Source organism: Nomascus leucogenys, chromosome 18 (genome assembly GCF_006542625.1).
Source record: "Nomascus leucogenys isolate Asia chromosome 18, Asia_NLE_v1, whole genome shotgun sequence".
Taxonomy (NCBI): domain Eukaryota; kingdom Metazoa; phylum Chordata; class Mammalia; order Primates; family Hylobatidae; genus Nomascus; species Nomascus leucogenys.
The window spans coordinates 90828586-90849586 of record NC_044398.1 but is presented as its reverse complement, the minus strand read 5'-3'; the positions used below and the strand labels follow the sequence as shown (position 1 = coordinate 90849586).

At 45.8% G+C, this 21001-nt stretch overlaps 1 protein-coding gene and 1 non-coding gene across 2 annotated transcripts in view; one reads left to right on the top strand and one right to left on the bottom strand.

Moving 5' to 3' along the window:
* The window catches only part of SNX29 (sorting nexin 29), a 575039-nt gene that overhangs the window by 311271 nt on the left and 242767 nt on the right, over window positions 1-21001 (top strand). The window lies entirely within an intron of this gene.
* LOC115831390 lies at window positions 1390-1516 on the bottom strand. Its single transcript, XR_004026900.1, has one exon. It is a non-coding gene; the product is annotated as a small nucleolar RNA ACA64 (small nucleolar RNA).

Genomic DNA, 21001 nt, shown 5'->3' with positions numbered 1-21001 from the left:
AATCCATTTTTAAGGTAGAGAAGGGAGATGAGTCTTATAAAAACTTGAAAACTGTCTTTCGACAAAGACCAACTTCTGCGCACCAGCGCTTTCATCTCCAGGTGCCTGAGATTAACGTTTCCAAAAATGAAGCTTTTAGACTCAGTTCTTCTCCTCAAAATGAAATATGTTCTATGGTAACAACCCAATTCCTACTATGTAATATGTAGAAATCATTTTCCCTTTGTGAAGAAAACTAGATTTAAATGCTAAAATATTATCTTTTTGTCTTCCTGAAAAATTTTTCTTCCTTTGGTGGTAAAAAGCTTTTAAAGTTAATGGAAAATTCTCCCCTTCCTCTGCTCTGGCTCGGGAGGAGACGGAGATATCAGATCTCACTTTCTCTGTAAATATCATAATGACTGCCTTCGTGGTGTTAGAGGTTTGAACTGCTGTGATGGTGTATATTTTAAAGCAAAGTGGTGGTCAATTTTGATGAAAAGTGATAAAATCGAGTGGATAAAATTGGCTTTCAGCAATTAGAATGCTCTGCACCTGTAACTTTGTACCCATGGCCCTTATATATGGGGGGAAGAAATAAATTTCCTACAATTTTTTTTTGACACATCAGAATTATAACAATTTGTTTTGGTGTAGCACTTCACATTTCTTGATCATTACTAGGCCAGCAGACTTTTTTATATAAAGGGATGAATAGTAAAATCTTTCAGTGTTGTGGGCCATGTGGTCCCCTGCCACTGGAGCACTGAAACAGCCTAAGACAATTTGTAAACATGGTTGTGTGCCAATAAAACTTTATTTACCAAAACAGGCAGGGGGCCAGCAGGTCACATTGTGCCAATCCCTAATGCAGGTACTTCTCCTACTTAATGATGGTGGTGATGCTGACAAGGATGGTTATGCCATTAGTATCAGCTGCTGTTTTGAGTGCCTGTCATGGGCCAGGCAATAGATATATTTACTGCTCATAAACACTTTAATGAAGGGTAAACATGGTTATCGCCACTTAACAAAGGACTAAAGTGAGGCCCACCTAGGTCAGGTGACTTGCTCTATGCCAGGGTTCTCAACCCCAACACTATTGACATTTTGGGGCACAGAATCCTTTGTCATGGGGGCCGTCCTGTGTGTTGTAGGATGTTTCATGGCACGCCTGGCTGCTGCCCACTAGATGCTGGTGGCACCCCCTTCCCCACAACTGTGATAATCACAGATGTCTCCGGACATGGCGACATGTCACTAGGATCAAAATCCCTGCTGGTTGAGAACCACTCCTCTAGGATATACCACTTTTTTCCCCCCGCTGCAGAGGGAAGATAGGGTTAGGGGTCAGAGGCTGGAGACAAGGGCAGACCACAGCAGCAGCTGCACTGGGGTGGAGGCCATGGGACCTGTTGGGGTCTGGGTTTCACCACCACACACGGGGCAGCGTGCGGTGAGCTGAGGCCCTGGAGGCTCTGGGCATTGAATCTCACCTGCAGCCATGGCCAAAGCCCGGGGGTGATTTTCAATTAATGCCAGTAGGATGTACCACTTCTCAATGTCAAAATCTGGGCTGGAAAAATGGTCTTTATGATTTTTTTTGTTTGTTTATTGGTTTATTTTGTTTTGTTCTACACAGAAATAATGACTGCCCCCAAGCCAAAGCTCTTTTCCTTGGTGTGTGTATTCACTGCTTTCCTCCTCCCCGTCCCTGGCTTCCTTCCCTTCTCCTGGCCTCTCCTACTTGAAATTTGCTAAGAGAGATCTCAGGTGTCCTCAGCACCCCCTGTTGTGTTATAAAGATCACAGAGTTAAAAAATGATAACTGTGGGTGGTGACGGATGTGTTCATTTGATTGCATTCGTCATAACACAGTGTACACATACTTTAAATCATCTCTCTGTACATCTCCAATATATTCACTTTTTATTTGTCAATTGTACCTCAACAAAGCTGGGGGGAAATGTAAGCTGTGGAGTGTCGTTGACTGGCTTCCAAGTCTGGCTTCACCTGTGTCTCACTGAACAACTGTAGAAACCTTCCCAACTTTGCTGAACCTCCCTTTTCCCCTCCAGGAAGTGGAATAATAATAGCACTTATGGGCCAGGTGCAGTGGCTCACACCTGTAATCCCAGCAGTTGAGGAGGCCCAGGTGGGCAGATCACTTGAGGTCAGGAGTTCAAGACCAGCCTGGCCAACATGGCAAAAGCCCATCCCTACTAAAAATACAAAAAATAGCTTGGCATGATGGTGCGCATCTGTGATCCCAGCTACTTGGGAGGCTGAGGCAGGAGAATTGCTTGAACCCAGGAATTGGAGGTTGCAGTGAGCCGTGATTGTGCCACTGCACTCCAGCCTGCGCAACAGAGCGAGATTCTGTTTCAGAAAGAAAAGAAATAATAATAGCACTTCAGTCATGGCATAATTGATGTGGAATGATCAATTCAAAATGAATGCTCAGTGAATAACTGGTATGATGATGACAGTGACAATAATGATAACGCAGATAATTTCCTTAGACTCCTCATCCCCTGGATGGTTTTCTGCAGGGCTGATGTTTATCACCTTCTTCAAGGGTTTCATACTTTGCAGAATCTTGAACAAGCCTGTGTGGATTATACCTTCCTTTGCCATGAACAAGTCTATGATCATGGGAAAGTTATTAACCTCTCTGAGCCTCAGTTTTCTCATCTGTAACATGGAAATGGTAATAGTTCCTACCTCCTAGCGTTACTGTAAAGAATAAGTTAACATGTGCCTAAAATTTAGAAGAATGTCTGGCCCTTATATGCATGTTGTGTGTTTTTAGATTTTCCTGCCAATGAGAGACAGAAAATACTCTCCTAATTTCCTCTCTAGAATAGGCCAGGCATCCTCTGCTGCCTCCCATGGCTGGGAGGACCTTGCTGCCTCTCACCAGCCAAGGAAGGTTAGATGTGGGTGTCCCCGGGGCCCAGGGGTGACGATGTGGGTATAATGACAACAGTCACAGTTGCTTTCACATGTGGCGTGATTCCCACATGCCTGATGGTATTACCAGTTGTTACCTACATTAACCTTATCATAATGCAGTGAGGAAGCCAGAGGAACCAAGGCTTTGATTGTTTTGTTTATCCATTTTCATAATAATGAGTTGGTTCCTTTCCCTCCTCCAGAGAGGACCAATGAGTCTTTAAAAAAAAAAAAAAAAAATAGGGCCGGGTGCGGTGGCTCATGCCTGTAATCCCAGCACTTTGGGAGGCCAAGGTGGGTGAACCACTTGAGGTCAGGAGTTCGAGACCAGCCTGGACAACATGGTGAGACCCTGTCTCTACTAAAAATACAAAAGTTAGCTGGGTATGGTGGCACATGCTTGTAATCTCAGCTACTGAGGAGGCTGAGGCAGGAGAATCGCTGGCACCCGGGAGATGGAGGTTGCAGTGAGCTGAGATCATGCTACTGTACTCCAACCTGGGTGACAGAGCGAGACTCTGTCTCAAAAAAAAAAAAAAAAAATTACAAATTTATGTATTTAAGCCTATTTGGTGTTTTCCAGTTCATCACAGTAATTTTTCTTTGTGATATTCAAGTTGTCTTATCTTCAGTGCATGGACAGTGTTTAGTTTGATTCCTGAGTCCTCAAGAATAGTTTTTGCCATTACACTGGACATCAAAGCAAGGAAGCTGAGGTGTTCTAGGCCCTTCTTGTACTTCATGCCCCAGACCTGGAAACACCTGTTCCTCCAAGGGGCCCTGGCTCCTTGACTGGGCAAAGGTATTTATACAGCATAATGTAGGTAATGGGAGGGCTAGTTACTGCTGGGTTGGCTATTGTTTCTAGGCCTTTTCAGTGTTCAGAGCTAGAAAATCTTTCCCTTTCTTCTTCCCCGCCTGCGTCTTCCCTCCCTTTCCTCCACCCCATCTCTTCTTTTTTAGTAGACTGTGTATTATGATCCATATAGGTATTTCTAATTCAAATTTTGAATTATGTTTTTTTTTTACTTAACTACCTTGATTTAATATTTGTATCTTTTTTCTTACACTAGAAATCTCTTAATGGCATAAATAAAATTTCTTTTTTTTTTTTCTTTGAGATGGAGTTTTGCTCTGTCACCCAGGCTGGAGTGCAGTGGCGCTATCTTGGCTCACTGCAACCTCCACCTCCCTGGTTCAAGCGAGTCTCCTGCCTTAGCCTCCTGAGTAGCTGGGACCACAGGTACGTGCTACCATGCCTGGCTCTAATTTTTTGTATTTTTAGTAGAGACAGGGCTTTGCCATGTTGGCCAGGCTGGTCTTGAACTCCTGACCTCAGGTGATCTGCCTGCCTTGGCCTCCCAAAGTGCTGAGGTTACATGTGTGAGCCACTGCAGCTGGCCAGAATAAATACAATTTCTTATGAGGTTTTGCTAATCTGGTAGCCGAGTAATGTAATCTCCATGTAGTTTTAATTTGCATTTCTCTAATATGAATGGAAAGAACCCTTTCTTGCCTCCCATCTTCCACTACTTTCTCTAACCAAGGCAGAGTTGATCACATTTTCTTTTATGTCCCTATAATGCCGTGGAGACAGTGTTCTGATAGCATCGATCATCAGCGATCAGCTTGGTGGTTTCTCCAAGCTGTGTATTTTACTCTGTGTGTTTTACTGTCTTTTTATCTTCCGTTGTTTGGCATTGTGTTTTGCCTTAGTGTTTATGAACGACTTAATAGTTTTGACAGTTTTTACTTAGATCTGTTAACCTCAATCCCTTTTTAATTCCTATGTAACTGCTTTTCCCCAGCAGAGCAGCTAAAAAAAGAATGATGAGAGAGAATAGCAACACAACAAAAACAAGCTGTTGAGAAAAACCAGATGCATACTTGTAACCCTGACTTCTCTTTGAGTTCCAGGCACACGTTGCTCCAGCGGCCTTCGTGACATCTCCATGGATTGTCTAAAGCAGGGTTTCTAAAATTTGGCCTTGATGACATTTTGGACTGCGTAGCTCTTTGCTGTGGGAGGCTGTGCTGCACGTTGCGGGGTGTTTGATGACATCTCCCCACTAGCCTTACCTACTAGATGCTGGTGACATCTCCCTATCCCAGTTGTGATAACCAAAAATGTCTCTTGACATTCCCTACTCTGCCCTTGGAAGCAAAAATACCCTCCTTTGAGGACCACTGGTTTAAAGGCATCTCACCCTGAATGAGGCCAGTGCAGAACCCTGTTCTTCCTCCTGACTCGGTTTTCTCCATCTTCCTAAATGGCACCACCTTCCATTCAGCTAGCTAATCAAGTTAAACAGCCTGAGTCATCCTTGATTTCTCTCTTTCTGTCACTGTCTACATCTAGTCACTCAACGAGTTATATAGTCCCTTCTAAAATATCTCATAAAGCCAGCCATTGTTTTCTATCTGTGTTGCTATCATAAATGTAACCTGCCATTTTCTGTTGCCGGGAGTACTACCAGTAGACGCCTTCCTGGACTCTGCAAGCTGATTCCAAATCTGCCCACGCTCTAGTGTGTGCCCATATCTCCTGCCTCACCTGTCATCACACTCCTCATTCTACTCTCCAGCCCCCTCAGCCTGCCCCTAGGAAGGGCCAGGGTCACTCCACCCTCCAGGCCCTTGTGTTTCCCATACTGCCTCTCCCCTAAATCTCCACATGGCTGACTTCGTGTCCTCCCAGTCTCCACTCAGTGTCACTGCCTCAGTGAGGCCTTCCCTGGCAGTCCAGTCTGATCTGACGGTGCCTTCCGTCTGGCTAATCCATCGTATTGCCCAGTTTTATTTTCCTGATTGAAATATCAGGATCCCCAGTCTTCTAGTTTACATCATTGTTGGCTCTTTATGGCCCATCTCCACTCTAGAATGTAACTTCCAGGAAGGCAGGGATCAAGCTTACCTTGCTTCCCTTTGAATCCTGGCTCGGAGGATGGACTCTGCATGAGATAGGCACTAAAAGACTGTGACATGAACATTCTAGTGTTTCTCTGAGAGGACTCTAGTCACGGTTTGCCTGGCCCTATGGACAGAGAAAGAAAGATTTTAATCCTTCTCAGAGTCGAAGCCCTTTTACAGGCATCATCCCGAATACACTTGATAGTCACACTATCCCTTTCCTTCTTACCTAACATTGGGGCTGCTGGCGTCATCCCTTGTACCATGTTTAAAGAATATTGATCCTGAAGGTAAATTTCAATTATATACAAAAGAAAGATAATTTACTTAGAATCTGGTTCTGTGTCAATTCACAATGCAGGAAATGAACCAGTACCTATGGTCCTTTCTTTATTGGAATCTAGAATGTGTGTGTGTGACCCAGTGTGACAGAGATGGGAAAACCTCTTTTGTAAAGGGCCAGAGAGTGGACGTGTTGGGCTTTGTGGGTGGGGCGTACGTGGTAACTATTCAAGTCCATCAAAGCGGTGTGGAAACAGCTGAATATAAGCAAATGGCCCTGGCCACGTTCCGTCAGACTTCATGAAACTGATTTCCAAAAAATAAAAATCAGTTTCTACAGTTACAGCAGGCACACTTTTATGTTTTTTGCACTGACGCTGTAATTTTCTGTTTATCGTTATTGATTGTGTTATCTACCGTCTTAGTGTGTTCAGGCTATTTTAACAAAATACCATAAACTGAGAAGCTTATAAACAACAGAAATGTATTTCTCACAGTTCTGAAGGCCAAGGTCAAGGCAGATGTGGGGTCTGGTGAGGGCCCACTTTGTGGTTCATAGAGGGCACGTTCTTGCCATTTTCTCAAATCGTGGAAGGACAAGGGGTCTCTCGGGGGCCTTTTTTTATAAGGGCACAAATCCCATTCATGAGAGCTCTGCCCTCATGACCTAAGTGCCTCCCAAAGGCCCTGCTCTTCTAATACATTACCTTGGGGGCTAGAATTTCAATGTGCTTTTGAGGGAACACAAACATTCAGACCATAGTTTGTCCTGTTCTGTCATTTTGGAAACTTCCTGCTAGGTAATACCTTTTATAAAACGCCAAGGAGTGACTTGGGGCCTCACTGTTAGGGTGAATGCATTTTAAAAGAAATCTCATCAATGTGCATTTTCTAAAAGCTCTTCTAGTTTGAGAGGATCCATCTTGGCTCTTGAGGAGCTTCTGGGCTCGCGTTAGTGAGGATAAGCCCAAGCTCGTCACCGTTCAAAAGTTTTAAAGATAATTTTCAAGAAATGAAGTTTATAAACACCTGCCCAAAGGTCATGTGATCTATCTATGTGAGACCCTTTTGTTCTTGAAGTAAGCTGGGTAAAAAGCAGAAACAAATGCAGCCCGAACCATTTTACTGCTCAGAGAATCTTCTTTTGCAATTTACTGTGAAGCTGTCTGTCTGTTGTAGGCTGTAGACTGGCAGTCAATAGAGGTATGGAGTTGGTCCACATAGTTGCTTTTGTTTTTTTTTAAAAATAGTTTGACCAGTATTAAAACATAGATGAATTTTAGCCCCACCCTAGTGAAACACTTGCCCACGAGCACCAGGAGAAACACAGCCATGTTCACAGCATCACTCACAATGTCAAAACATTCCACACAACTTAGATATCTGTCGATAAGAGAGTCGATTTTTAAAAAGTGTGTTATAGCATAGAAATCAACACAGCAGCGAAAATGGATGAACCTCAGCTATGCACATCAGTTTGGATGGATCTAATGAAAATTGTGTGGCTCAAAGAAAGCGAGTTACAGCCAAACACATTCGTAAGAATGTGAGAAAAATGTAGAATGGAACAGGAGATAGGTTAAGAATTCACATTTGTAGGAAGCTATACAGAAAGGCAAGGGCATGGTAACCATAAAAATTAGGGTTGTGATCATGGAAGAGGGCCAACATTGGAGAGAGGTTCTCAAAAGTTCCAGAGGTTCTGTACCTTAAGGTGTTACATAGGTGTATGTCTTGTTATGGTCCTCATTTCCTGTATGTAGATATGCAGTAGTTATTCTCTTGCATGCTTGAAATGTTTTGTAATTTAAAAAATTAGATTTTCTGGAAGCATTTCCACATAGCAGCGGTCGGCTGGGTGGAGTCACAGCTGAGTCCTTGCGAATGACGTGCACCTTCTGGTTTATCACAGTACTTAGCTGTACTCTCCCTCCTGTTCCCCCGGCTCAACCTACCTTGCTTATTTTCAGTGGCATTTGAGGTTTGGACGTCTGGCCCTGGGATGTTAGGGGATACAGCCTGTTGAAAATCGTCATAGGGTTTTCTGTTAACACGTTGGTAAAGCAGTTGTTGCCTATGCATATTGTGTGTAATAGTTATGATTTCTACACGAAATCATAATTTTTCCCAGGCCTAAGTAGGAGGAATGAGTCCCTTGACCAAGTAGTCAGATTTTTGGAGGCTGTGAATCCTATCACTGTTTTTTTTTTTTTTTTTGCCTTGCCTTCTAAGAAGCTAGATGGAAGTGTGAGCTCATCTTTAGCAGAAGTGGAGACCTTGTGGGATGTGGTTTTTGGTTCTAAACTTACTGTTGGCTTTTTTTTGTTGTTGCACTCCCAGGCTGGAGTGCAATGGCGAGATCTCGGCTCACTGCAACCTCTGCCTCCAGGTTCAAGCAATTCTCCTGCGTTAGCCTGCTGAGTAGCTGGGACTACAGGCACACGCCACCATGCCGGCTGTTGACATTTAAAACAGACATTTAATTCATTTTGCAGTTTGTTGAAATAGAATCTTTGGCTGGAGAATTAGCGTATTACAGAGTCTTTGAAATATTTGTCCTTTTCTGGCCAGGGCTGAGCATGTAAATGTCTTTGAATAGAGATGGGGTTTCACCATGTTGGCCACGCTGCTCTTGAATGCCTGACCTCAAGTGATCCACCTGCCTTGGCCTCCCAAAGTGCTGGGATTACAGACGTGAGCCACCACACCTGGCCAGCTTCACTTATTTTCTTGCTTCTCCTCCTATCTTATTTCATCACTTAAGAATATTACTCTATAATTCACTTGTTTATATAAGTGGCCATATTTTTTTAAAAAGAGAGGATATGAACTATAAACTTTCATTTACCTAGCATGATGGCAGAATATGATTTCTTGAGAACATTCTGGAAAGCTGGGCTTTATCCAGAATGTTTTATTCACAAAGCTGCCTTGATCATCTATTTCAGCTGTGCATGTTACTAATTTTCCAAGAATGAGAATATAATTAAAATACACTTAATGCTAAAATGCAACTGAACATAATTTGATCTTTGATAATTTAGAAGGCAGTTAAAAGAGCGTGCTGTGCCTCAAGGCTGTAATTAGGAACATCAGTTATCATAGTGTGACACTATAAAAATCTGGTTATTTCAGCTTTCTAATGATTTGTAATCTGTGGGAACTAGAATTTCGAGTGTGTGCATGCAGTCTGTGTATATATAGGTTTTTTGAGCCGCTCATATGAGCAGTTCATACATGCTTTCATAGCTGATGAGTGTGAGGAAGGAGAGGCCACCTGACAAATCTTAGCAGAGGTGTGACAAGGTTAGACTCAGGTGTTGCGAAGACCCCCCCACCCCCACCCGCCAGCCGCGGAGTGGTATCAGGACTGGAGCAGGGCAAGGCTAGGGCAGTAATCCCTGCCCAAGGTGACAGGGACCAAAGAGCACAGCCCTAGACATTTTAGCTACCAGTGACTGTGACATTGGCAGGTCCCTTCACTTTTCTGGGCACGCTTGACCATCTTTAGAAGGAGCAGGAGTGTGGACCCATAGGCCAGAGGAAAAATCACCTGTCCTCGTGCCTGATTTAAAATTTTGCTATTTTGTTCTCCATAGATTTATTTTTTTGGCATTAATTTTGATATTTCACAACATTGCATGGAAATATTATTTATCATGATTACTGAGCTTTTTGCCACCTCCTTAAATTTTGCACCTAGATGCGTGGGCATTGTGTATCCAGACTCCAAAAACTTCTGAATGGTGCCATTCCTAATTACAATTTTTAATTATAATTCTCTGGGCTTTCAATACGGAAAGACCGTGTTTCCACTTAGAATTTGGTCAAAGCCCTTGTCCTTTTCTGTACGTCAAGGTGGAGTACCGATGAGCTGTAACCTGTTCGGATTTAAAAGCCTCTGTAATATGCTAATTCTCCAGCCAAAGATTCTATTTCAACAAACTGCAAAATGAATTAAATGTCTGTTTAACTCATTTTAAATAGTCCTCTTTTATACTGGAGGACATGGTTTTCTCTGTGGCCTTGACAACCTGACTCACCATCTATCCCACAGCCTCCCTCAGCCAGGCACCTGCATGTAAAACCATTCATCCTCGTGATCATATGAGGGGCCCTCTCCTCTCAATCTCTGTTTCCCTCTTCTTAAACAGTTTGTGAACAGGCTATTTTATTTTAGCAATGGATTTCAGAATAGTGCTCCATCAACTGGAATGGCTTTGATATAGAAAGAGTTGCGTCGAAATTCTGTGTACTCTTAACCACTGTGGGTCTACATTTTCTCCTCGCTCACATGGCATGGTGATGCCAACTGCATATGGTCATGACAATGAATGGTTTTACATGCAGGTGCCTGGCCGAGGGAGGGTGTGGGATAGATGGTGAGTCAGATTGTCAAGGCCACAGAGAGAACCGTGTCCTCCAGTATAAAACGAGATCTGTTTAAAATGAGTTCAACAGATATTTAATTCATTTTGTAGTTTGTTGAAATAGAATCTTTGGCTGGAGAATTAGCGTATTACAGAGCCTTTGAAATCTTTGTCCTTTCCTGGCCGGGGCTGAGCGTGTAAATGCCTTTGAATATGTGTTTCGCTGCCTTTGTAACTACATTCCCTCCGGCGGAAATTGAAGGCAACTTTTGAGTTTAATGATGATTACACTGAGTTAGGCCCCTGCTGATGGCAGCACTCCTGCTGCAGCGGCATGGTCTTTGGGGATAATATTCAATATTGCTTCCCCAGCACTTTGGAAATTCTTCAGAATAGTTACTGGGGATCCGAGAGCAAAGGACAACCTTGTCAGCTGAGCTGTCCTATGTAACTCCCTGGTGGCCAGCCCCTAGTTTGGGCAGAATCTTTGTCTTTTGGGGAGTTGGGTAGAGTGGCTGCTCTTCAAGGGTTTGCCATAAGAGAGGGCTTCGGTGATCACAGAAACACAGCATCAGGGCTGCCCGGACCCCTTGTGGAGGGGAAGGGTGTGAGGGAAGTAGAGTCACCCTTTGGAGGGATCCGGAGTAGATGCTCAGTATGGGCCTTACAAGGGAGAGGAATTTCCTGAATCAGGCCCCTCTCCTCTGAACCTCTGTTTCCCTCTTGTTAAACAGTTTGTGAACAGGCTATTTTATTTTAGCAATGGATTTCAGAATAGCGCTCTGTAGTCAACTGTAATGGTTTTGATATAGAAAGATTTGAGTTGAAATTCTGTGTACTCTTAACCACTCTTAGTCTACGTTTTCTCCTTGCTCACATGGCATGGTGATGCCAGCTGCATATGATCATGAGGATGAATGGTTTTACATGCAGGTGCCTGGCCGAGGGAGGGTGTGGGATAGATGGTGAGTCCAGTTGTTAAGGCCACAGAGAGAACTGTGTCCTCCAGTATAAAATGAGAAATGCAGTTCCTGTCATTAAATGAGGTGATGTCACTAACATCATGAGGACAGTGCCAGGTGTGTGGAATTCTCACATTTGTGAATGTTGAATGGGGTATGGATGCTTTCACGCAGGGCCGGTCTGGGTACAGTTTTGTCCCCACTTTATTCTGTGTCTGGACAGAGTTGGGAAGCTTAATAGGTGTCAAACATTTGCCTGCTTAATGCCTAGGCCAAGAAGAGGGGAGAAGTTGTCAGCAGTAGAATGTAGAGGCCATGCAGGGTCATGAATGGTCTTGGATTTGCCGCAGCCTGGGATGGCTTGGAGGATCTGTCTTGAGGCCTGCCTGTCTGCACAGTGGTCAAGGCCCAGATGCCTTCTGCCAGGCTTGGCCTTGGCTGGTAGGCACCAATGTAGCCATCAATGGCAAAACACACCTCCACTGGTCAGCAAAGTGCTGCTACCCTGAGATCCTCTCATAGTGACCTTCACTTCCCCACCGACCCTGACCTTCTGAACTCCTGGCCCACCAAGAGATGGGAGAGAAGAGGTGGGCTTCCTCTGCAATCAGGGTCTGTTTGAGTTGTGTTCAGGGCAAACAACGTTTGGTGTGGACAGAGCGCTGTGTTAGCCACTGAACCCATCCCTCATTCTGCCTTCACGGTGCTCAAATGGGAGAGATGCACAGACAGGGGCTACCTCAGCTCTGGCCTCCCAGTGTAACAGTAGCCTACAGCCTGCGAGGGCTCACTGCTGAAGGCGATGCATGGTCTCTACTCAGTTATTTATCCCTCTGGATGCCCGTCTTCCCTGATCCCCCTGCAAGTAACCTGTCCCCTCCCATCTGTCGCTCTCTTGGCCCCTCTTTGTCTCATTTTTCTTGGTAGCACCCAGCAGAGACATTTATTTGTGTCCTGTCTGGCTTCTCCATTAGCTTGTCTACTCTTTGAGGGCAGAGACTGACTCGTTCACTGTGGTGTCCCAGAGCCCACTGTGGCACCTGTCACGTAGTGGGTCTTTTCTGAGCATGTGGTGAAGGAATGGGTGCCCACAGTGATTCTCAGAGGGAGGTGGGTTCTCACTCGTTATTTGAAGTGAATGTGTTCAACACTGTTAAATCGCTCCCACCAGTTAGTATCTGGCTGCAGGTATTGAGTGGTTTGGAGGAACTGGAAGGGTTTCCTTTAGAAAGGGCAGTGGAGTTGAAGGCACCTGCGTAGGTGTCATGCAGTGCCTTTGACCATCCCCTACCTTTGGCCTGAAGTCTATGTGTATCCTCTGAACTCTGCAGCTGAAGTTCCAGCTCGGTGCGAGTTTGTATTTTGTCTTGATACTTCTTGAGCTAAATATGCAGCAGAGTTCAATCAGAAGCAGGATCACCAAGATAAACACACACACGTGCACGCACGCTTGCACACATGCATGTGAGCACACATACACGTACACACACATGCACACACACGCACATGCATACACACGTGCACACACATACACTCACACATGCACACACATACACAATACATGTGCACACACACATGCGCACACATGCATGCACATACATACACACTGCATAGTTGACATATGGTGTTTACCGCTGCACCAGCTAAAGTTCTCTTATGTCAGAGATCATACATGTGTTGCATTAGGAGAGACTCACCGAAATGCTACTCTTAATACTTGACCCTGAAAAAAGGATGTAACAATGAGATAATACTGCACCTTCAAAGACAAGGTTCTTATTCCCCTCCTAGGTTTTTATCTGAGAGAAAAGGAAATACACGTTCACACAAAGACTTGTGCACAAATGTTCAGAGCAACTTTGTGTTAGCCAACAACTAGAAAAGGCCAAATGGCCATTGGCAGTGAAAAGATACACGAGTTGTGTCAAGGAGGAATGAACCACTGGCACGCATAACAGTGTGGATGAATCTCAAAATAACTGTGTGCCAAGTGAAAAAAAAAAAGACCATAAAGAGCATATGCTGTATGATTCCATTTATAGAAAACTCTGGAAAATGCAAGCTAATCTATAGGGACAGAAAGCAGATCACTGGCTGTCTGGCGATGGGATGGGAGGGTGGCGTTACCAGGAGTCTGAAGGAACCTTTGGGGGTGATGGACATGTTCTGTGTCTTGTGATGGGGGTTTCACAAACGTAAACATACGTCAAAACTTGTCAAATGGTATGCTTTAAATATGTGCACTCTGCTGTCTGTTGGTTAAACCTCAATAAAGCTTAAAAAAAAATAAAAGGCAAGGTGGGAACTGCCCAGGGCATCGTGGCACATAGGAGCAGTGCCCTGCTGCAGGAAAAACATCTCAAAATCCATCAATTCAGGGCAAAATAACGAAGAAGTAGCACATCCCCCGTAGGGGAGGTTTGTTCTTTCCTAAATAACAGCTGTGGAAGAAGGCAAGGAGGTAAGTGATGAGGTGGGGTTTTCCTGGGAGGACCATAACCTAGTTATAAATTATAATAAAAAGACAGTGAATAAGGTTTCTTGTAAAAAGAAAGTTATAAGTGAGGGCTGGTCCTTCCTAATCAACTCTATAGGGCAGAGCTGCATTGCTAAAAAATTCGGCTCTTCATTTCAAACCCTGTTGGGAACTTCAGGGAGTTGTTTTCTGAACCCCCGCCCCCTACCCTAGGTAAAGAAACTTCTTTCTAACCTTTCAGTGCCTCTCTCCCAGAGCTTGCTGGATTGAGTAGAGGTCTCTTCCCACCAGGTTCCATTACAAAGGGGACAGGAATTGAAGCCCTTGCTCCAAACACACCCTCTCACCCCATGACATTATTTGCGCCCCTGTCCAGGTGTTAGTTTTTCTGGGCAGCCCACAGGGACCTCCCAGGCAGGGCTCACACCCTCCTCCGTCCTCCTTTCCGGGCTTCTGGCTTCCTCTGCTGGCTGGACTGCACCATGCTGGCCGCCTCCCATTTCCTCCAGGAGATGCAGGGCGGTTGAGCTTGCAGCTCCCTCTGCCTGAAATGCTCTTCCCAAGGCCGATGGCCCCTCTGCCTTTAGGTCTGAGCTCTCCCTTCCTTGAGACGGCATGGCTGGCTGTGCCTAGATTCATCTCCAACCCTTCACCCCACTTATTTCCTTCGGAAAAACACAGTCTGAGTTACTTGTTTATTTGTATGTTGTTTGTCGCCAGTTCCAGTGTGAGCTGCTGGAGGCAGAGACCTTGGCCATCTCTACATCTCTGCTGTATCTCTGGCACCTGGAGCAGGATGGCAGCCGCAAAACTGGGGCTTGTTTTAGTGAGAGTGTGGGTTTAACTCAACGTAGCTTATCATTGGGTTAAACCAGATAGAGTTATTTCTCTCTTTGCATAAAAGTATGAAGTGGTAGGTGTGGGGTGGGTAGGCAGCTCTTTTCCATGAGGAACCGGGGCCCAGGTTTCTTCTGCTTTGTTGCTCCACTGGCCTGTGGGAAGAGTGTGTGATCCAGAAGTTGCTCACATCGCTAATTTCCACATCCTGCTGGACAGAGTTTAGCTACTCAGGTGGTTGCTCTGAGCTGCAAGGGAAGCTGGGATATGTAGTCTTTATCTTGCAGCCCTGTGTCCAGCTACAACTTGGTGGGTTTTATAACTCAAAGGCAAAAAGGATATTGGGGACTATTTAGCAGCTGCAGTGCTTGACCCATACTTGATGAATGAATGAATGTCCCCATCCCAGCCCCCTGCACTTCCATCTAGCATAGCACTTGCTGCGCTGTCGTTTAGTCAGGGCTTGCTCCTTTCTGAATTTCCAGCGCTCAGCCAGAGCCTGGGTATAATAGACACTTAGTGGAGGTTGAGTTGAAAAGCTGGCAGCTGGACTGTAGAGACTTTCCCTTAACTCTGGGCCGTTGGTGAGAGTGAGGGTCTGTTTTCGAGAAAACCCTTTTTGTCTGAAGGAAGAGCTTGCCTTGTAAATGTAGATGAAAATGAAGTGTCCTATCGAGGCAGGTTTTACCAGGAAATAAGCTCCACGAGCCAGAAGCAGAAGTGAGGTGTGAGGGCAGGGGAAGCCAGGGGTCTCATATTTCTTGGGAGCTTAAGATCTCGTACTTCATCTCCCCCTCCTCAAGAACCTTCTTTGCTGAGTGTCAGATGTTTCTGCTTGGCTTTGGGACAGAGGGGGAGAGCTTCCAAGTGGTCCTATTGCTTAAACAATTTATAGGCCAAATAACTTCCATGGTAAGGGAGAAACTGATATTCTTGATGAATTATTTTCTGTTAGGCAGTGGAGATAGAGGACGTTTTACTAAGTTCACACTCAGACATTCCTGTGAGCATTCTAAGACAACCAGTTCTACCTCATCCCGAGACTGCTTTAAAAGCCCTTTCACAGAAGGCTGTGTGGCTTGCTGGAGATGGGATGGCCCTCCGAGTCAGGGGGATCTGGCTTTTCAGGTCCTAGCATTGTTATAAAGGAGCTTTGGACCCTGGGGGGAGACTTTTTGTTTTTTGTTTTTTTTTAGACGGAGTATCACTCTGTCAACCAGGCTGCAGTGAGTGGGGCGATCTTGGCTCACTACAACCTCCACCTCCTGGCGTCAAGTGATTCTCCTGCCTCAGCCTCCTGAGTAGCTGGGACTATAGGCACCCACCACCATGCCCAGCTAATTTTTGTATTTTTAGTAGAGATGGGATTTCGCCATGTTGGCCAGGCTGGTCTTGAACTCCTGACCACAGGTGATCCAGCTGCCTCGGCCTCCCGAAGTGCTGGGATTACAGGCGTGAGCCTCTGCTCCTGGCCTGGGTTTTTTTAAACCTCTGAGAAGCTTGGTTGATGTGTCTGTGAAGTAAGGATAATTATGCCTACACCCTGAGTTGCAGAAGGGGTAAAATGGGGGTGCCTAACCACAGACTCACCCCAGGGCGTTTATACCTGCCCTTCTCTCTTCCAGGAAAGTCCCTGCCACCATGGCTTGATAAGCTCCTGCAAGATGAGAAGTGCCCTTCCATGACCTGCCAGTATGAACTGGGGCAGTCTCTGTCAGCCGTCTTGTGAAATTCCACCCATCCCTTGCAGCACTGTCCCAGCTCTGAATTCTGTGCTTCTTCTTGTCAGCGTTTGTTTCACGTGTGTTATAGCAGCTGACTCAGGGCCACATGAGGGCAGGGACGTCTCCCTTCTGCTCATTGTTGCATCCCCTACACCTCACCCTGTGCCGGATGTGGAGTCTTAATTGCTCTGTTGGTATCAGTTCAGTCAGTGATTCTGTATGTGACAGATGATCAATAAATTAGAGCCAATTCAGTTGAATCCTATGACAATGGCTTCCTGTAACATAGAGGGTATTTATGATCCTTTCTTTACAGCAAATGGGACTGAGGCTCAAAATCTCTGGCTATCAAGTGGAGGGCCTAGGACTCAAGTCCAATTCTTTGGTTTCTAAGCTAATCATTCTTTTGCTTATGTTTATTTTTTATTATTTGTAGAGTCAAGGTCTCACTCTGTTGCTCAGCCTGGAGCACAGTTCTGCAATCACAGCTCACTGCAGCCTCCAACTCTTGGGCTCAGGTGATCCTCCCACCTCAGCCTCCTTAGCAGCTGGGAGATCACAGGCGCATGCCATCAGCAGGCCTGGCTATTTTTTTTTTAACCTTTGAACAGCTGGGGTCTTTCTGTATTGCCCAGACTGGTCCCAAACTCCTGGTCTCAAACGATTCTCCTGCCTTGGCCTCCCAAAATACTGGCATTACAGGCATGAGCCACTGTACCAAGCTTGTTAATTGTAGAAATACCTGTTCGATGAATGGTCTGCAGATGTAACGTATGCACATAGGTTTGTACCTGAAAGAGAAGCAGCACAGAGTGGTGGTTGCGAGTGGACTCTGGAGCCAGACAGCATCGGTTGGACTCTTGGCTCCGTGACTTCCTAGCCCTGTGGCCTCAGCCGAGTTACCTAGTCTTTCTGCGTCTCATTTTCCTCATCTGTAACATGAAGGTCTTAATAGTGGTTTGTTGTGAGGACTAAATAAGTTAGTGTTTATGAATAGGCTGCAATGGATCCTGATATGCAAGGAACACCACTTAAGTCTTTATTTTAAAAACTTAAAGCTGTTTCTTCAGCATCTTCTTTCCTGTGAGCTTTTGCAACTGAGGTTGTTTGATTCTACAACTTGGTGGGTTCTGTAACCCAAAATCAAAAAGAATGTTGAGGGATAGTTAGCAGTTGCAGTGTTAAATTGAATTGGTTCTGATTGAAACTGTCGTTGAGCAGAAAGAAGCAGCAGGAAGCATAAAAGCCATCATGTCCTTGCCCTTGATAGATTTTGGTGGCTAAAACATGGCACACACGATGTCATTCTGTCTCCTACCGGGAGGCCTGTGGCACCAAATTCTCATCTGCTCAATAATCCTTGAGTGGTTTCTGAATTATTAATGGACGTGGTATTAGCAAGCCACAAGTTCCACGAAATTGCTCTGGGGCTGGCATTTGACAGGCAATTCTGTTCCCTAATTTTCTGTGTATATCTTAATTATGACTTCGTGGGCTTGTACTTTTTAATCTCTGGTTTCATCCTCTGAAATCGTGGGAGGCCTCGCTAGCTCCCTTTGTCTCAGGGAAATGATAGAACCACTGGTGATTGTGAAGCAGAATAAGAGTAGCCAGGTGCATTGCACTGGGCTTCAGGGGGGCCTCCCAGTTGAGGGTGATGCGGAAAATTACTGTTGTTGTGATATGTCAAACAGCAGGGGCCTTGCTCCAGACCAGGGATGAGTATTTTTCTTCCATAAAGGGTGGCCAGAGAGTAAATTCTTTACACCTTGTGGATCTAACGCATCTGCTTCCAGCACTCAACTTGGCTGTCATTCCAGGAAAGCAGCCAGAGACGCTGTGTAAACAGAACACAGCAGTGCTCATTTGTTATGTGAACGGAATTGTGTTGCCCCCATCATTTACATATTGAATCCCTAACCCCCAGTGTGAATGTATATGGAGACAGGGCCATTAAGGAGGTAATTAAGATAAAATGTCATTAGGGTGGGGCCTGTGCGCGTGCAGAGATGAGACCGTGTAAAGACACAGCAAAAAAGATGGTCATCTGCAAGCCGTGGAGTGGCCTCAGGAGAAACCAACCCTGCCGGCACCTTGATCTTGGACTTTGTGCCTCTACAACTGTGGGAAGTAGATTTCTGTTGTTTGAACAACTGTCTGTGGTATTTTGTTACCACAGCCCAAACAGACTAATACAGTTGCAATAAAACTTATTTACAAAAATGGATGGTGGGCTGGGTTTGACTCCTGGTGGAGAGTTTGTCACACCCTGCTCTAAAGGACTGTTAATATTGTTATTAAATCAGCAGGCATCTCTTCTGGGTCAGGTGCTGGAGATGTAATGGGGTGAACTGCATCAGGCCTCTGCTCCCGTGGAAGAGCCTTTCTAGTGAGTGAGATAGACAGTCAGCAGATACACAAATGCGTAGCCAGGCTGTTCTCAGATACAGCTGAGTGCTCCGAAGAAGACACCGGGTGATGTGATCGGCTGATGTGATCGGGTGACTTGCTGGGTGGGGAAGGGAGATGTTGCTTGAAGTACAAAGATCTAGGAAGGGAGCATCCCAGGCAGAGAGACAGCAAAGGTGAAGGCCAGAAGCAGGAGAGCTTGGCAGATTGGAGGGACTGGCTGTAGCCAGTGGGGCTGGAAGAATTTGGGATAGGTTCCACAGGGACAGGGCTGACTTGTCTAAACTAGCATCAGATTCAGAAGGCCTATTCTGGGAGGCCAAGGCGGGTGGATCACAAGGCCGAGGTGGGTGGATCACGAGATCAAGAGATTGAGATCATCCTGGCCAACATGGGGAAACCCCGTCTCTATTAAAAATACAAAAATTAGCTGGGCGTGGTGGCAGGCACCTGTAATCCCTGCTACTCTGGAGGGTGAGGCAGGAGAATTACTTGAACCCAGGAGGCGGAGGTTGCAGTGAGCCGAGATCGTGCCACTGCGCTCCAGCCTGGGAGACAGAGCGAAACTTTGTTTCAAAAAACAAAAAAAAAAAGTCCTCTTCTTACCCAAATGGGGATCTTGCTCTCTGTCACCTCAGGGGCCTCCCTCCCACTCCTTCTGTGCCCCCCAAGGTCCTTGTGATGCTCCCCCTGCCCTGTTCCACATCTTAAGGTCCCGCTCACTGGGCTTGGTTAGGGCAGGCACACTTCCTTCTCCCCCATCCCTCCTTCCTGCCCCTGGCTTCTCTGCATCCTCTTCCCTCCTGGCTCTTTCTGCAGCCCTCCCAGGGATGGAACCGTGAGCTCCAGGTTGATGCACAGTGATCCTCGAAGGTGGTGGAGAGTGAAATCTTCTGAGGCCTTCTGGGAAGCTACAGAGGGAGTTGAGTAGAGACAGGTTTTCAGTCTCATTCTGGTTACTGGATTCAAAATCGATCATACAGTGGTGGCTAGGGCAGGAGCCCATCACAGAGGGCTAGAAACCTCACATTCAGGGATTCCTTTATTAAATGGAATGTAACTTGAATTGTTCTTTTCCAGTTTGCCTCCTACCTGCCCAGGTGAGAGGAAATTCAGTTACAGACGATGTTTCTCCCGGAAGTTTTCTCTTTCCACTTTCCTGTTGTACAGGCACCCAGGACCTCGGAGAAGGACTGTCTTCAGGTTAACAAGCCGTGGGGCACCTGCTCCAGTGCCCATGCATGGGCCTTTGAAGGCTTGGCTGCTGGCTGTCAGTCCCTCCAGAGACACACTTGGGCGCAGGGACCTTCGCAGGCCCCAGATGCACAGGACTCAGTCTAAACAGGTGGCTCCCCTCGTCTTCCTCTTGGCTTCTCTGAGTCCTCTGTCTTGGCTGTTCCGTGAAGCCCTCACAAATAAGCTCTCCTCACAGTGGGGCTTCATGACTCGTTGAGAGATGCTGGGAGTTTGGGCAGCTGGGCCCCACGTCCTAGAGTGACTTGAGAACCTGGTGGCCCTTCCTGTGCCTTTAGAGCCACAGTGGCCTCAAGGATGGGAACGTGCTGCTTGTAAAGCCACAAAGAACAAATAACATGGCTTAAATTTCTGTGTCCTGCCGCCTAACACTCTCACTTCCTCACCCTGTGAGCAATTCATTGTGCATTTAATTAACACCTGACATCAGCTTCACAGGGACTAAGTGTATCTTATGCACCATCTTGTGCCTAGTGGCCAGCAGACACAAACTGTTAAATGAATGTAAAATGAATTAACTGAACATTATTAACTGGGTGACCCTGGATATGTTCCCTAACCTCTCCAAGCCTCAGTCTCTTCATCTGCAAAATGGTGATGCTAATGACCCCTCTGTGCCTGGGGGTTGAAATGAGATAATGCACGTAAGGCATTCAGCCCAGGACCCGACTGAGAGCTGAAACATATCAGCACCGGCCTGGGAGAACCACGCTTAGTTTGGATGGGAGTGGTAATAACAGCCTTGGCTGAGGCGGTGGTTGTCATGCCACCATCACGCCACCGATGGAGGACTGACCTTGTGTTTGGCCCCACGCTGGCTCTTTGTGTTCTTGGCTCTCAGCA